The following is a 5,972-nucleotide window of genomic DNA, read 5'->3' as shown; positions in this document are numbered from 1 at the left end:
AGGAGAAACCTCTTCACTCAGAGGGTGGTGAGCCTGTGGAATTCTCTACCACAGAGGCTGTGGAGGAAGTCACTGAATATATTTAAGAAGGAAATAGATAGATTTCTAGACTCTAAAGGCATCAAGGGAAATGGGGAGTAGTGTTGAGATAGAAGATCAGCCATGATCATATTGAATGATGGAGCAGGCTTGAAAGGCTGAATGGCCTCCTCCTACTCCTATCTTCTATGAAAGCTATGAATTGTTTGTTTCTATTGCTCCTCATTCTAGACCCCTCAGCTAAAGGAAATGATCTGTGTCTATTCATAATTTTATAATTTTAAACAATTTTGAAAAGCAATTCAAATCCTCCTTCATATTTACATTTCCTCATAACAAGCACCGTACAGTTTTTAAAGTGCTCAGTGCTGGACGCACAGAGGGAGCAGTGTGTACCATCTATAGACGCTCAGCAGCACCTTCCAAACTCATGACTGCTACCACTAAGAAAGACAAGGGCAGTAAGTGCATGGGAGCGCCACCACCTCCAAGTTCTCCTCCAATGTACACACGCCATCAACCTGTGACTATGTATATCTTGGTTCAAGCATGGACAAAAGAGCTGAACTCCCAAGGTGAGGTGAGAGTGACTGCCCTTGACATCAAGGCAGCATTTGACCGAGTGTGGCATCAAGGAGCCCTAACAAAACTGAAATCAATGGGAATCAGGGGAAAACTCTCTGCTGGTTGGAGTCATACCTAGCACAAAGGAAGATGGTAGTGGTTATTGGAGATCAGTCATCTCAGTTCCAGGACATCACTGCAGGAGTTCCTCTGGGTAATGTCCTCAGCTCAACCATCTTCAGCTGCTTCATCAATGACCTTCCTTCCATCATAAAGTCAGGAGTGGGGATGTTCGCTGATGATTGTACAATATTCAGCATCATTTGAGACTCCACAGATAATGAAGCAATCCATGTCCATGCAGCAAGACCCGGACAAAATCCAGGCTTGGGCTGACAAGTGGCAAGTTGAATACTGGAACAGGCTAGGCTCCAGGGGCTGAATGGCCTCTTGCAGCTCCTAAGCTCTCACAGGTAGTATTACAATAGGATTTCGTTGGAGCAGCTTCCACTCCGCCAACACATCATCACCAAAATGTGAGGCAGGAAGCTCCCATTTGCTCACGTAGACAGAGTTTCCATCACACTTCTGGCAAGGTTACAGCAGCAGAGAGGGAGGAAATTTCCAGCAATTCTGGGCAGAAGTTCCATGGTGTATCTCCAGGGTGCATCCTGGGAGTGCAGCAGAATGTCATCGCACAACGGCTCATCAGCCTGGCTTCTTGTTTCATCTCCGACTTTTCCATGTGTTTTAAGTCCTGCCTCCAGTCTAAATCAATTCAAAGGTGAGAAGGAGACAAGAGGTGGTTGGAAGATGTGTGAGTCTGCACAACATAGAGAGGGAAGGCACCATTTGGCAGTGTGCAAAGATACAGGGACATCTATTGGCACTTGAGAGAACTGCAACCTTGAAAACTGAATGGGAGGAGCACGAAATGGCACACATATGTGTGCACATACATGCCCATGCTCACATGCACACATAACATACACACACACAGACACACACATGTTCATATGCACATAAGCACATGCTACATACAGATACATGCACATAGCCATACAGGTCACACAGACACACACATGCTAATGCACACAAAACACTTACACACATGCTCATGCTCACATGTATATAAGCACACACTACATTCAGATGCACGCACACAGACATACAGGTCACACAGACACACACAGATACACGTGCTCATGCACACAAGCACGCACGTGAATACACACACATGCTCATGCACACATGCACAAACACAGATCATGAACAAACAGGCAGATTCATTCAGGTCAGCAGTAATGAACCCATTTTACCAACATGTACAAGGTAAGGGCAGGAATGGGGGTGGGAAGTGTGTTTTCACTTTCTGCTGCTACTTTTGGTTGCTTTTGTTTCCTGTAGCTATATTTAGATTGTCAACTGATGTAGTGCTGTTGTCAAGGATTATCACCTATTTTGGAGGCCCTACTATTGTAAAGGAAGGGGATGCATAGAATTAATTATACAGTTAGAACTATGTGCCACATGGAGAGAATATAGTGGTCCATTAGCATTAATATCAAAGATAAAAGCAAAATACTGCGAATTCTGGAAATCTGAAACAGAAACAGAAAATGCTGGAAAAATTCAGCAGGTCTAACAGCATCTGTGGAGAAAAAAAAAGAGTTAAGGTTTCAAGTCCTTATGACTCTTCTTCAGAGCATTAATATCAATTTGTTCCAAGAGAAAAAATGCTGCTTGTTTTAATGGCCTCTGCTTTAAGCAGCTAAAGCAGGGACGAATCGCCATTTATATAATATCTTTCATATTGGGATGTCCCAAAGCACTTTACAACCAATAAATTACTGAGTCGAGTACTTGCTGACAATTATGATACAGAAAACCTGCAAGGAACACAAATGGAAGATGAGAATTGGGTCAGGTACCCGAGAGAGCCTGGTTGGTACTGAAGTTGCTTATAGGACAATTCCAAGCACAGATAGGCTGGGATATTTCATGCTAATGATGCTTAGTATTGGTCCCAAAGCTTGGGTACTTTTCTGCCGGGTATTTAACAGTGCTGCGACTGACTGTCTGCACCACCACCCACCAATCCCACAACAATAAATAACTAAGGCTTGATCTGGGATTTTTGAAGATGAGGACAGCTAGATCACACGGTCAAAAGCATCTTCAGTAGGTCTGCAGTGGTTTTGACCAGCCCGATGTAATCCTTAGCCCTGCCTGAGAGAAAACCGAAATTTCTTCTCAGTCGCCCCAAGCTACATAGTATTGGCTTCAAATGTCAGTCATTGCTTAAAAATCACATGAAATAAGAAAAAAAGACTTGCATTTATGTAGCACCTTTCAAAACCTTAGAATATCACAAACCAATGAATTTTTGAAGTGTTGTCCTCATTGTAATGTAGGACAGCAGATGTCTTCAGCCCCCTTCCCCCCCCCCCCCCCCCGCCCCCAAGGCAGGACATGAGGCACTTCAACATCAAAGGGAGCCTTAGTATCAACATGTTTCTCTCAAGCCATAGTGCACCGAGGGGCTGGGAATTGTATAGACCCCCTTGGGCTGTATGACTCACATTGAATGAATATAGTGAATATTACATGTGTCACAATTGTGTTGAAGCACCTCAGAGTGCAACGTGATCTATGTAGACAACTTAAATATCATTGCACAGTCTGACTGTTTGTCATGACCATTTTGAAATGTCTGTAATGTTCCTTTGATTGTATTGAAGCACCTTAGGGTGCAACATGATCCATGTGGAAAACTTGAATATTATGGCACTTTTTGTGATGGCCATTTTGAAATGTTTTGTAATGTTCTTTCAGGTATTTTATGAATAAAGTATATTTTTGCAAAAAAAATGTTTCATGCCATTGTTAACAATCAGCCCACTTTTTAAGCACCTCCATTAGTTTCCAGTTTAACAGCAGAGCGCAGTTTCTTGTGCGATCAGTAAAAACTCACCATGGGGCTATCAGGAGTTGCAAAAATCCAATTGATGTTCTTTAAAGAAAGAAACCTGTCATCCTTACAGGGTAATGTCTGCATGTGACTCTAGTCACACACCGATGCGATTCATTCTTAACTTCCCTCAGAGTGGCCCAGCAGGTCAATCAGCCAAATCCATATTGCTTCCAGAAGGCAGCAAACCACAACCTTTTCAGGCTAACCATTGATGGGCAATAAATATTGGCTTATTGAGTGCAAAATAAAGAGCTGCTCCCTTTCTGAAGTTTATGCTTCTTAGCCTAGTTCCCTACTCAAATTGTAGGGAAATAGTCCTCAGCTGCCACTATACAATCCCATTTGTCCCATTTTCACAAAACTGGAACTAATAAGCCACAATAAGTAATAGATGTTAGTAATTGAGCATACCTTCTCCACCCTCCTAACTGGGATATTGGGTAATTAATGTCGATCCCATCTATGATGCCCACCATAGTCAAATAGCTCCACGTGTTGTACAAGCTCACAGATGAAAACACGTTGGAACAGTGTGAACACAAACCAAATCGGGAGTGAAGGAAGGAAAAATTAATACAATTTGGTGGCAGGTTCTTGATTTTGCGAGAGGTTGCAAACCCGGAGTCTGTGATTTCAGCATTCCTGCTTCACGGAGGAGGCCAAGAACCGGCAGTGAATGGTGCGATACTGACGATGGCCATCGGGTGGCAATAGATCCCATAGACTGTCGCAATGTCCGAGCCTGTAACATTGTTAACAGTTTAATTGAAACATCAGCTGCCGAGTTTAGACACTGAGTCCAGCACCTAAAAAATACGCAGATTCTGCCTTCATAGTTTTTGATAAAAGATACTTGCGATGGCCGGGAATCGAACCCGGGTCAACTGCTTGGAAGGCAGCTATGCTCACCACTATACCACCATCGCAAAGATGTATGAAATGTTAAGTACAGTCTTCATGTGAACAATGTTAGGGCTCAGAAGTTGTATATAGTCACAATTATACAACACAGAAATAGGCCCTTCAGCCCATCATGTCTGTGTCAGCCATCAAGCACCTATCTATTCTAATCCCATTTTCCAACACTTGGCCCATACCCCTGAATGCTATGGCGTTTCAAGTGCTCACCTAAATATTTCTTAAATGTTGTGAGGATTCCTGAAACTACCACCCCTTCAGTCAGAATTACCTGGAAAAACTCAGCAGGTCTGGCAGCATCAGCGGAGAAGAAAAGAGTTGACATTTCGAGTCCTCATGACCCTTCAATAGAATTGAAGAGTCATGAAGACTCGAAACATCAACTCTTTTCTTCTCCGCCGTTGCTACCAGACCTGCTGAGTTTTTCCAGGTAATTCTGTTTTTGTTTTGGATTTCCAGCATCCACAGTTTTTTTGTTTTTACCCCTTCAGTCAGTGTGTTCCAGATTTCAACCACCCTCCGGGTGAAAAAATATTTCCTCAAATCCCCTCTAAACCTCCTGCCCCTTTCCTTAAATCTATGCTCCCTGGTTATTGACTCCTCTGCTAAGGGGAAAAGTTTCTTCCTATCTACCATATCTATGCCCCTCATAATTTTGTACACCTCTATCAGGTCCCCCCTCAGCCTTCTCTGCTCTAAGGAAAACAACGGAAGATTATCAGCCATGATCTCATTGAATGGCGGACCAGACTCAATGGGGCAAATAGCCTACTTCTGTTCCTACCTCTTATGGTAACCCAAGCCTATCCAGTCTCTCTTCATAGCTGAAATGCTCCAACATACTGGTGAATCTCCTCTGCACCCTCTCCAGTGCAATCACAGCCTTCCTATAATGTGGCGACCAGACCCTCACACAGTACTACAGCTGTGGCCTAACTATCATTTTATACAGCTCCAACTTAACCTCAGAGATAAAAACAAAAAACTGCGGATGCTGGAAATCCAAAACAAAAACAGAATTAACTGAAAAACTCAGCAGGTCCGGCAGCATCGGCGGAGAAGAAAATAGTTGACAATTCGAGTCCTCATGACCCTTCAACAGAATTGAGTGAATATTAGGAGAGGGGTGAAATATAAGCTGGTTTAAGGTGGGCGCAAACTGGAGGAACAGCACCTCATCTTCCGACTAGGCACTTTACGGCCTTCCGGACTGAATACTGAATTCAACAACTTTAGATCTTGAACTCCCTCCTCCATCCCCACCCCCTTTCTGTTTCTTCCCCCTTACTTTTGATTTTTCCAATAATTTATATAGATTTTTCTTTTCCCACCTATTTCCATTATCTTTAAATCTGTATCTTTTATGCCCTATTAGCCTTTCCACCCCACGCCCACTAGAGCTGTACCTTGAGTGCCCTGCCATCCATTCTTAATTAGCACATTCGCTTAGATAATATCACCACCTCCAACACCTCTT

The 5,972-nt window shown here is 43.2% G+C and overlaps 1 non-coding gene across 1 annotated transcript; it reads right to left on the bottom strand.

Annotated features, from left to right (window-relative positions):
* Positions 1 to 4,431: 4,431 nt before the first annotated feature.
* Positions 4,432 to 4,503, bottom strand: trnag-ucc. The gene has a single exon. It is a non-coding gene; the product is annotated as a tRNA-Gly (tRNA).
* Positions 4,504 to 5,972: the final 1,469 nt, after the last annotated feature.

This window comes from Carcharodon carcharias, chromosome 14 (assembly GCF_017639515.1).
Source record: "Carcharodon carcharias isolate sCarCar2 chromosome 14, sCarCar2.pri, whole genome shotgun sequence".
Lineage (NCBI taxonomy): Eukaryota > Metazoa > Chordata > Chondrichthyes > Lamniformes > Lamnidae > Carcharodon > Carcharodon carcharias.
The sequence above is the reverse complement of the archived record's forward strand: the minus strand, read 5'-3'. Positions and strand labels throughout refer to the sequence as shown.